At 41.1% G+C, this 12,505-nt stretch overlaps 1 long non-coding RNA gene across 1 annotated transcript in view; it reads left to right on the top strand.

Moving 5' to 3' along the window:
• Nucleotides 1–7,328, top strand: part of LOC308597904 — a 31,778-nt gene extending 24,450 nt beyond the window's left edge. The window contains exon 3 of the long non-coding RNA XR_014013272.1: nt 7,221–7,328. This is a non-coding gene — a long non-coding RNA (uncharacterized lncRNA). The remainder of the gene's footprint in view (nt 1–7,220) is intronic.
• Nucleotides 7,329–12,505: the final 5,177 nt, after the last annotated feature.

Raw genomic sequence — 12,505 nt, 5'->3', positions numbered from 1 at the left:
TACTATCTGAATACATTAATCTTCCAGACATACGATTTTTATTTAACTTATATGAGGCTTTTAACCTTTTTTTAAAAAAATCTCCATTGCTGTGCTTGAATTAAACAACAACAACAAACACTATCTGGAGCTTTTCAGTGCTCCACAAGAAGGTTTCGGACAGCCTCACTTCTTAGTGAGCCCATGAACCTAGAGAAACATGGATATATAGCCAAGCACAGAGCTATAAGACACTGATATGTAAAGAAACAGTCACAGAAGGTTTTGTGGGGCCCTGATACAACTTGGGGGAAGGGGGTTAGTGACGTGCTTTGAGATGGGAGGGAAGGACCTTCAATTCCCCTTGATATTAGGCTCTACACAGAGCTGATAAACACAGGGAGTACCCCAAAATGAAGCAAGAAAACCTGATTTTATCACTCATTCCTTGCTTCTTTTCTCCTCCCTCCCTACAGCTTAATTGGTGTACAGTATTAGAATTGCTTGGACAGTGACTTATATATGACAATTGATTAGAACTTGCTGTATTTAAAAAGGAGGATGAGCCTTGGCTGTCACAATTAAGCAGAAGGAGTTATGGAGGAGCAAACATTTAGATACATATTGTGCATTTATTGCCATGCTGCTTATCTGCACAGCTTTCCTCTGTAATGACATTGTTATGATGCAATAAATGTGGGGAATAGCTTAATAGCAGATGTTAAATGACATAATTTATTCAGAAGCCTCAATAATTACTGCAGTATTTGTATCCCAAGTATTCCATTGTATGTTCAATATGACTCACGCAACAGTAATGAAGTGTAATACTGAAATCAAAGGTCAGCTGTAGAAATGTAAACCAACTATATTTTTAAAAGAGGAAAGTTGTGTAGCCAGATTAAGTATATGTTTACTTGGAAGTCCTATCAGTTTCAATACTACGTACTCAGAACACACTGTGATAAATCTTCCAGTGGAGAAAAGTCCATATCTATGGATCAGCCACAACAATGCCACTCTGTGTGCTCTCACATCAAAGGCCTGAAACATGACCCAAAGCTGTAAAGGGAGAGCACCTTTCCCTAAGCAGATGCTCTGGACTGCAGCCCACATCATTCCTGGCTTTTGGTCATGCTGGACTGGAATTGTAGTTCTAAATGTCTGGAGGGCATCAGGTTGTTAGGATCGCCCTGCACTTGTGTAGGACCCTGGTAGAGACACATGCCTGACTGGCAAGTTTTCTCCCTCCTGGTCTGTCATTCGGGAGCTTCAAAAGCTTTCTTCAGCCCGAACATCACAGTGACTGATACCAAAAAGCATCAGCACACTTACAATCCTGCAGAGTGTTCGCAGTTTGTGTAACAGAACTCATTAGCACAGCATTTTGGCTAATCTACTTTATTTACAAATAATACACTCGGAGCATTCTGACTTAGCTCCTTCCTCTTTCTCATCAGACAGCAAAGAGAGAAAGAACAAAGGACAATAGTCTCACACAGTAACACAAAACATCCTGTCTCCGTCAAATTCCCACTCTATGGAATGTAAACATACACCGTCATGTGATAGACAACAATCTCATGACTGCAAACACGGAGCAGGAATCCTAACAGGAGAAGGCTAGTATAGAGGCAATATTTTTATTCAATCAAGTGCACCTCCTTTCCTTTCTTTTTCTAAGAGAGTAAAGTTGATATATTCACGAGATGCCAAGAGTTAAATTAGTCATAGAAAAACACAGGGAAGGTCCTACAGGTGTGTTTGTGTGGCCTTCATATCATACATTTGATTGAGTATAGCAATTTGGCTTATTGGAGAAGCAAGCAATTGAGCAGTTGATAATATGCGTTAAATACTCTAGAGTCTAACAATCACTGATATTATTTAGGAGAACTAATGGTAACTAACAAAGTAAATAGATTCCTTTTTAACGCTTCCATTGAGAAACTGGGATGTCTGCAATTAAATTATGTTCAGTATGTTCATGTAAGTGAAATGAAATAAAATGATGATTGATGAAATGCCATTTCTTAATGAAAATCATGGATGCCTAATAGAACAGTATCCATTATGGGGACCCAGTTTTAGCTCATATTGCTGTTGATTCACATCTTTTCTTTATTTCTTGAGGCAGGAATGAAATGTTGCATGTTAGATTAATTTACTTATGAGAGATTAGTGCTTTAATTTGTTTTAATTAACTAAAATTTAAGCTGAAAAATTGGTGAAAGGAGTTCTTAATTGGCGGGGCAGCAATTGAAAGGCACATTTTTCCTTTTTGAGGTTAGCTTCATTATCATACCTCAAAAGGGCACCTATATTGACCTGTTGGTAGTCTCAAACATGCAATTATGCATACACAGAGAAAGACATACAGTACAATCCTACAAATGTTTACTCACAAGGAAACCTCATTGAGTTCAACAGGATTTATTACCAGGTAGGTTTCTGTAGGACTGAAGCTTTAATCAATTGGTTAAAAGGCAGATGATTACTCAAGAAGAAAACCTTTAATTGGTTGACAACCTTATTAACTATTATAGTCTTAGTATGTGTCATACAGCTAAATTGATCTCACCATCTCAGGATACACTCGTAAACATCCATTAGCAGGTTTAGCATAATCTCAGGAGCAGTTTGAAAGTTACTTAGAATTCACTGTAATTAATGAGGTGCCATTTCCAAGTAACTTTACATTACTCATGGCACAATGGCGACTACTGCTGTCCCTTGGCCGTGTGGAGGTTTACCTTTTCAGGAACAGTCAACTTCTGAACGAAAGAGAGGCAGCTGTGTCTGTTTGAGTGATGCATGAATTGAGGAGAAGGAAATTAACTAGCAGGCATGTTTCATATTCTGAAGCCTCTCCCTCCTGGTGCTAATTCATCATTCTCCCCTGCATCCTTGTTTTTTATGTCGTAGGCCATTCCCCCCCCCCCCACAACTGCAGTGAAATATACTATCAGGTCTGTGCAGTTGCTCTACAACTGAAACAGACCTAAGGCATTTTGTTTAATAGAAACACCAGCTTGAAATGCAGCAGCTGTTTAAGAGATTTAATTGTCCAGTGTCTTTTCTTCTTAATAGCTGCCTTGCATGCCAGATGGGGAAAGGGTGGGCGCAAAGGATATCCTACTTGCACATGGAGGGGGTAGAATTACAGCCCCTTCCCTTTTGAATGTGACGGGAAAGTCCCGAGTTGCTATTGCAAGTAAGGAAGGAGGGAATACTAAGTAAGTTGAAGATGCACTTTCAGGGTACTGAGTATTATCCAGCACACTTGGAATCTTGGGGAAATTTACCATCATTTCGTTCAGTGGTGAATCTGAACTGCTGTCTATCTGCTTTCAGAAGACCTCCAAAGACCTATCATCTGTAGTATCCTCAGATGAGCTGGGAAAGAAACTCTGTTTCCCTTTGAGTTTTTTAAAGCATAGGTCACTGAGATTGTGACAGCACCAATTAACACTAAATCAGAGGCAGGCCAATGCGGTGCCTTCAGATACTTTTGGAGTATATATTTATCCGTATTCCATTTCCATGAAACTCAGAGAGAAGGCGTCTATCATGTAGCTCAGGGGTCAGCAAACTTTTTCAGCAGAGAGCCAGTCCAGCGTCCCTCAGACCATGTGGTTGGCCGGACTATATTTTCGGGGGGGGGGATGAACAAATTCCTATGCCCCACAAATAACCCAGAGTTGCATTTTAAATCAAAGCACACATTCTACTCATGTAAAAACACCAGGCAGGCCCCCACAAATAAACCGGAGATGCATTTTAAATAAAAGGGCACATTCTACTCATGTAAAAACACGCTGATTCCCAGACCATCTGTGGTCCGGATTTAGAAGGCGATTGGGCTGGATCCGGCCCCCAGGCCTTAGTTTGCATACCCATGATATAGCTCATCATCACACATGCCTAGTCCTTTTCAACATCTTAGTCACATTACAAGTGTTCGATGTCTGATGGGAATTACCGTTTTTTTCGCTCTATAAGACTCACTTTTCCCCTCCTAAAAAGTAAGGGGAAATGTGTGTGTGTCTTATGGAGTGAATGCAGGCTGCACAGCTATCCCAGAAGCCAGAACAGCAAGAGGGATTGCTGCTTTCACTGAGCACCGATCCCTCTTGCTGTTCTGGCTTTTGGGATTCAGAATTTTTTTTTCCTTGTTTTCCTCCTCAAAAAACATACTCCTCAAAAAACTAGGTGCGTCTTATGGTCGGGTACGTCTTATAGAGTGAAAAATACGGTAATTCCTTCTCCATTTGGTGGCAGTGAATCTTGCTGGGCTTTCTATTTCTGCGTGATTTCTAAGCATTTTTTTTTAGTAAGATATTTATTAAGATTTTCAAAAAATTACAAAATAAAAAGAAAAAAGAAAAATACAAAATAAAAATAGTTAAAAAACAGTTCAGTCTTTCCATCACATATTTTTCATTTGCTTATTTCCCGGACCTCCTCACGCCTTCCTTTTCTGTATTCCAGTTCAAATTGTTAATTCAGCAAATCCCTCCCCTCTTCATTCATCTTAATCTTCAATTTTTAAATATTATAACATTAATTTTTTACCTATTAATAACCATTTTCTCATATTCCCTTATAGCATTACAGCAAAAGACCACTTAGTTTCTATCCAACATCATTCTAACATTCATTAATTTTACAGTATTTCTGTAAATAATCTTTGAACTTTTTCCAATCTTCTTCCACCGACTCTTCTCCCTGGTCTCGGATTCTGCCAGTCATCTCTGCCAGTTCCATATAGTCCATCACCTTCATCTGCCATTCTTCCAAGGTGGGTAGATCTTGTGTCTTCCTCTAAGCATATTTTCTTGATGCTCCAAAAAGCTTCTCATGAAGCTCTAAAAAAGCTATAGAGAGAGAGAGAGCCTGAACACATAGGGATTCTGGAGGCCTGCCTTATGTATGTGCCCCTGATCCATACCCTCTTTGAGCTTACGCATATGCAGGCAAACATCTGAGCTGGGCTCCTACATGCATGGGTCTCAGTTGTGGGTGGTTCCTACCCATTTGGATGCTTCTAACCACAGCTTCCCCCCTAGAAACTACTTTTTCTATACCATGGCCCTGGAGAGGTGAAATGTGCTCCTACTCATCTGATATTGAGTCTACAGTTCATGCAATAGGAGCTGACCCATGTTTGCTTCTGTAGTCTTACGGTATGAGAGCACAATACAAAATGTATTATCAGATTGGAGCCATGTGAAGGAGAATTTAATATTTGTAATGTTTATATAGAGATTTATCTCAGACCCACTTCTCTCATATACATTATTTCCCAGTCTAATCTAATATTTGCCTGAAATCTTCTTTGTGTTCAATACTTTTTAGAACAGTAATAAATAATCCAATTCAATTTAGAAAATAATAATGTTTTCCTCCAAATTCTAATAATCCTGTGATACAATCTGTCCCCATTTATAGTAACATGCAGTAATTTCCGTCCCTTTCATTTTCTTTTCCTGTCCCCACCCCCACCTCATTTTTCAATTAATTTTTTTATTGGAGGTTCTTTTGTTCACATGGTTTTGAATGGGATGCTAGGAGCTATTTAATTCATAGTTTTCATTCTATCTTCTTCAAGTTTTTTTTTCCTTTTCCATTTAATGCAGCAGATATTGCTTGGGACAAAATTATGTGCAACGACTAATGGATATTATTGCTGACCAGTTCAGAATGTGAAGTCAAACATTTAAAGTGAAATGTAATGAAATGTCCTTATTCTTCCAAATTCTGCAGCAGGAAAATGTCATACCATCAGATGGACACAATGCTCCAATGTGCAATTTGTTACTGCTGAGAGTATTAGAATATTATGGTTACAACTAAAAGATCATTCAGAAAACTTTTCTAACATGTTCCTTTTCACTTTCAGCTAGTGCTGTGCCAAAATCTGTCTTCCAATTTCTCAAAAGTTTTGGTACTGTTTCTCCCCCCCCTTTCAAAAATTAATGAAAACATTTTTTTTAAAAAAAGTTTGCTTCCTCCACAGAAAAGACTTCAGTTTTTCTGATTCATTGGAAGGGCACTTTATAATTTCAGTGGGTGAAGTATTGAGTTTACCATGCCTTTGCGAGATGGCTGAAGGTGGTGTGCATAGCTGTCAACTTACAGATTTGAAAATAAGGGAACAGCAGCCTCAAAAATAAGGGACCAGCAGCCAAAATAAGGGATTTTCAGAGCACAGGTATGTTCAGCTTCTAAGCCCCTCTGAGCCAAAGGCAGAAAGCCTAGCCAGCAGCCAAACGATGCCTCAAGCAGTGGTTCCCACAGCGCCGCAACTCGGCAAAGGGGATGCAGCAAGGGAAACCACCGTCACCTCTCTGCTGGGAAGCGCTGAGCAAAGGCGGGTCCCCAGGCAACGCAGCTGATTTGATCAGCACAAGGCATGCAAGCTCCCAGTCGTTCTTAGACTCCTTATTGGGTGAGCAACGCAGCCAAGCAACACAGTTGGAGCCTCCCTCCTCCCTGGCCAGCAGGGAGGGAGGGAGAGGAGCTGCTTCCTTTGAAACCCGGGAAATTTAAGGGACATCCTCAATAAGGGACAGCAGCAGGACATGGCACTGGGATAAGGGACTTTCCCGCCAAATAAGGGACAGTTGACAGCTATGGTGGTGTGTGAGCTTTTCTTTCCATTAAATTTAAGGAGTTAAATCATGGTGTCCTTCCCTGGGCTTTAATTGAAGCTTGGGAAAACTGCAGATTGAGGCTACTTATTGTTTGCGATTGGCAGGCTCACTGGCTTTGTTTTTAAAGGAAGCCTTCCCTTTTACCGTTTATTAATTTTTTTAAAAAATTTAAACAATTTCTTTAAAAGTTTTTTTTTTTAAGTAAAAGAAGAAGTTCACTTAAAAAATAACTGCCAGTTGTCAGGTGCTCAACAGGCAACTTCTGTGCCTTCCTACACTTATAGGACAGGACAGCCAAGTGCATCACTGAGTTGTCAGGAAGAGCAGGCAATTGGGAAGGCGGCAGAAGGCAGACCACCACACGCCACTCAAGAGATTTTAATTAATTTCCCCCCTTTTGATTCCCCCCCTTATTACTTGATTGAGAATGGTAAAAAGGTAGATGCATTTCTGATAAATCACTGCTTTTAATCTCTCCATTCAAAAGGCCCATGAGTCAGCTTATGCTTTCTTCTTTATCTCCTTTGCTTAAACCCTCATATCCATGCCTTAAATAGAGGTGTTAACACAGGCCTTTTGTTTTAGTGAAAATAGCATTGTTGGCATCCGTCTGTCTTGAGAGGCAATGGAGTGCACCTCCAGGGGTGAAGTCAAACCATTACATTAGCAGCACTGAAGTGACCTCTCTGGGGTGCAAGCCTGGGCAGCTTGTATGGAAGTTATGGGCTGCCCAGACGACAGGACCCTCCTCTCAGCCTTCCTGATGTGGTCCAAAGGAAAGCTGAGGAAGATGTTTGGCACTGGCTTGGCTGCAGGAGTTGCCAGAAGGGGGAGGACAAGATACCATCCAACCATCTTAGGGACTCCACTCCGGATTTGTGTAGGGTTTATTCAGGGACTGGGCAGAGGAGGAGGAGTGATAGAGACCGCCTCCCCATCCTGACTCTTCCAGGGAGGAGGAAGAGGAAGACAGCATAGACTTACAACAGTGGTTTGTGGGAGGTCATAGTTCAGAGGCAGATGAGGGGGAAAGTTGTGAAATAATGGGAGGAGAGGAGGAGGAGGAGGAGGAGGAAGCAGGGCTACAGCTGATGGACACAGTGTCATTGGAAAGCCTTCCAGACCTTCCATCTCCCAGAACCTGGCGAGCCTTGAAAGTAGGAGAGCAAAGAGCTCAAAGACAGTCTTAAGGCAGCCCTGTTCAGGGAAGTTTTTAATATGTAACGCTGTACTGTTTTTAACACTGATTGGGAGCCGCCCAGAGTGGCTGGGGAAACTCAGCCAGATGGGCGGGGTATAAATAATAAATTATTATTATTATTATTATTATTATTATTATTATTATTATTATTATTATTATTATGACAGAGGGCACACAGCAGCACCCGTAGAAGAGACGATGAGATTGATGAATGAGGAAGTGAGGGAGATGTGTGTGTGTGTGTGTGTGTGTGTGTGTGTGTGTGTAAATTCACTCAGGATAATGCCATTATCCAAGAGGCTGGGTTCTATAGCCTCTCTCTGTAAATACTGAATAAAAAAGGATGATAAGAAACCTTCCCTTGTTTTTATACTTCCCTGGGCAGCGAGCCAGGAGCTGCTGGCAGCATCCTGGCAGGTTTACTCCTTAGGCTTTTCTTTTCCCAAGGCAGCAGAGGTTTAGGTTCAGAGTTTTCCTTCTCCTAGATAGGCTACCTTCCCAGGTTGTCAAGCTTCTCACTTCCCTCTACAGCACGTGCAGAAACCACCTTCTTGACTGTTGGACCCACTATTGGTCTCGTCAATTCAGTCCACCAGAACCTTTCTTTGCATGCGGTGGAAATCACTAACTCACTGGGTTTATTTTAGATCCATTGACTACCCTCACCTGGTATAGCCAGCCAGTCGAAACCATTCCTGGGGTGTAGCTGTTGTCGCATGCTAACAGCTTCTAGGACCCACAGGTGAGAGCTAAGTGCAGGGTGGGGACCAAAGGTGGCAAAACTACCCCAGAAGAAGAATGACATGTCTCTCACCAGAGGTACTACATCTCCCCTAACACCCCTCCCCAATAGCATATCAAATGCATTGTATTAGGGAGGATTGCATTCTTCCAAAACTGTGTGTATTTTAGTGCAAATTTCTCCTCATATACATATTTCTTATGCATACAAAAATATGTATATGAGGAGAAATTTGCACTAAAATGTTATCTTGAAGACTGGGATCAAACAACACTTTGTTGTGCATCTCATTTAAGCAGACTGGTAGAAGTATTGGTGCTCCCACCTCACCCACTCAAAGGACAAGGGAATGGGCTTTAATCTCCATGCATTGACTGAGTGGAGATTCAGTCATGTTGCCTAGACTGCATGATATTGGTTCCTACTGGAAACAGGGTGGCACTATTTATGCTGGATGAAACCCTGGCCACCCTCCCACTGATGGGACCCCAGACCCCTTGGACCACCTTCCCAAAGCCAGGCAAGCAGTTCTGGGGCTTCCTGGCTTTACACATTTTGCAGATATGTGTGGACCCCTGGAACTAAATCCTTGTGGAAGATGTGTGTTACCTGTACTAGAAACAGACTCACACATCTCTAGGGTCAGTCCCAAAATAAGCTGAAAAAATAGAGGCACTCCTATTTTATACAGGACCACTGGAAGGAGACCATACGTTGCCAGTCCATGGTAGGTGAGCAGTTTCACCAAGCTCCAGCAGATATTCTCACCCATTCATTCCTAGTCTGTGTTGGGGGGGGGACTAATCAGAGACCCCAATTCTGTAAAATGTGGAGAGATTGATGCATTAAAAAAAGAAGAGAAAAGAAGAGAAGAGAAAGTGAATGACATGCAAATTCTTCTGCTCCAGTCACAGGATGATATACAACCACACAAATAGCATGTAGACTACTTGTGATCAATAGCCTTGTCTACTCTAGGTGACTTAGTCACCTATCATCCACATAACTGACATTGTTCAGATGTCAAATGTAAGATATTTTAGCCAGATATCATAGACCAGCAATAGGGAATATATGGCCCCTATGCCTCCCTATTCAGCCTCTGTGGCCATTTCAGTCAAGACATCCACCTGCTTTGCACCTGACATTATATACTGTATATGACATACAGTATATGGGGCAGATAAAGATGTGAGCTATAAAGATCCAACCCACCAGCTGAATCCAGTTCACCACCCCTGTCACAGACCATACTGTATATCTGTGTTTTCACCAAAGCTATGTGACAGGAACCAACAACTCATGTTGCAAGGCTCTTTTCTTTCAGGAGGATGAAGGAACAATTTAATTACTGACAGGAAGAACTGTGAGAAATTTGCCGTGCCTATTTCTCAATTACAATCTCTCGTATGAATTTCTCAAGGTAATCTTTCAGCAGCTGTTGCTTCATTGCTCACTTCCTTGGAAAGCATCCCTTTCTTGAAATATTAGTAATGTTATCATGCTGTGAATCTAGTGTCATGTCAAGGCTGCAATTGTTGAAATATCATTGAACGACAGTTACAGCAAAATAATTATTAAAACCAAGACTGTAATAACAGCTATGCAGGTGGCAAAACCCACCAACTTGTTACCAATATAAAATGACATCTGCTATTGGTACTCAGTACCGAACACTTGCATAGTCTTAGAAAATCATGTTTCAGGTCCAATCTTTTCATAATTATAATTACACTGCGATTCTTTCCTTTCAGACAAGGGTACTTCTTCAATGAGCACTGATTCTGCCTTGAGCTTGTATTACCTAAGATGGTCTCCTTCCGGACTTCCGGGTTAGCGCCTCCGGCAATGGCGGATTTCCTCTGACCGGGAGGAATCCGCTCCATGGAAATTAGGGTCTGGACCGCCACGGCGAGGCGGAGACCCATTAAAAACCACAGGCGGGAGAAGCCTGTGGACATGGGATTCGGCTGGCACCTTTTGCGCCTCCCCTACTCACGGGGAAACCCGGTTTCGGGGATCCAGAGCGACGTGGGGTGAGCGGCGCGGTGCTTCGAATCGACTGCTTTTTTCACAGAGTGAAGCCGCATTGCTGTTGCCGGAGAGCGCTGACTTTTTCCTGTGGACAATTGGACTCTAAACAACTACCCGTGAGTAGAACGGAAAATTGGATCTCTAAATATCTTAATTTGGCATCGAAACGGGAAGGTTCCAAACAGGAAGTCCGCCTTCCTCTTTTGTAAATAAATTGAAGCAAAGACGTTGCAAGCTAAAGCCTGGAAAGTCTTTTGTAAAGGATTAAATCTCCATCAGCTAAAATTACTAAACCCCCCTTGGAAGCAGGAGAAGAGGGGGGAAATTTTAGATCGTTCAAGCCTGCAGGAGAGAGAGTGAAGAAAGATAAATTACCACTGTTTCGAACCTGGGAACGGGCTGCCAGTAAGATTGACGTTTTGGGAAAGTTCATTGACTGTGAATTAAACGTATGTTGACAGATTGTTAAATAAGAGAAATATATTGTTTCCATTGTTTCCTTTTGCACTTAAAAAGGAGTAAAAAAAACCTGAAAATCGAAACTAACTTTGTTGCTGGATCTGCGCTTAAAAGGATGGATACAAATAGAAATTGTTTCCTCTAGAGGGAGCTTTTGAAACTGTTGCAGGAGTGGAGCTGGGGAATTTTCCAGCTGCAGAGATTAAAGACCGTGAGAATCAGAGATTGACCTTGGACAAGAATGTTGACAGAAGAAGCCTTGGTGATTGCATTTTGCAGGACAAGTGCTTTATTGGAACAGCTTCATGAGAAGACGGACGTGATGATTATTAAAATTGACAATTTGGGACAAAAAATGACTGATTTGGGACAAAAAGTGAACACCTATGCAGAAACTACTCAGGATTTGATTCAGGAATCTGTTTTGACATGGCAAGCTGTGGAGAAGACGAAGGAGAAAGTTGTTGTTGAACCTCAAGTAATTCAAGTGGAGAGAGCCCCGGCCTCACAGAGGCAATTTGATGAACATAAGCTGTTGCCTTTTATGATCGAATCTAGAGAAAGCCAGATTTGGTGGGATGGAGCCCCGCTTGGATTGGAGAAGGAAAGTTGGATAGATCCTCTTTTGCAGGGATGTTCTGGCCTTTGGGATTTGGATTTGGGTCAGGGGGAGATTGGCACTCTGAAATATCTTTTGGACTTTAGTTCTGACTATGGAGAATGGGCTGATCTGTCGAGAAGGAATAAAGACATTGTTAGGTTGGAGTTTCCCCGAGATCTACTCCTCAGTGCCAAAGGAAGGAAATTAAGAACAAGATCAGCAGAAGATAAAGTAAAGTGCATGTATAAATATGAAGAAGATCTGCAGAAGGGACATGGAAAAGAGTTAAGAGCCTCAGACAGAAGGTCACCAGGTTGATGGACCATATGGAATTGATAGAAAGGACTGACAGAATCCGAGACCAGGGAGAAGAGACGGTGGGAGAAGATTGGAAAAAAGTTTTTTTTAAAAAAATTATTTAGAGAAATGTTGCAAAATTAATGAGTGTTAGAAAAATGTTGGAATGAAATTATATGGCTTTAGTAGAAATGTTATAAGGAGTTAAGTATAAATAGGTTTTAGTGTTTTAATGGTAAGATAAGGTTAAAATAAATTAAGATAACTAAATGACAGAAAACAGTGAAAGATGGAAAGGATTTGCTGAAATAATTAATAACTAGAACACAAAAAGGGAGGTGTGAGGAGGTCGATGAAACAAGCTAATGAAAGATAAAAATATGGAAATATTGGATGTGTTTTTAATTGTTATTGCTTTTATATTTGTTTTGATGTATTGTGTCTTTTGCTTTTTTATATGTACTGTAAAACTGTACTGTAATGTATTGATTTGTATTGTTTATTTTTTCTATTTCTTTTTTACTTCTCTCTTTAAT

This window comes from Podarcis bocagei (genome assembly GCF_964188305.1).
Source record: "Podarcis bocagei genome assembly, chromosome: 11".
Taxonomy (NCBI): Eukaryota; Metazoa; Chordata; class Lepidosauria; order Squamata; family Lacertidae; genus Podarcis; species Podarcis bocagei.
Note: the sequence above shows the minus strand (reverse complement) of the source record. Positions and strands in the feature narration are given on the sequence as shown.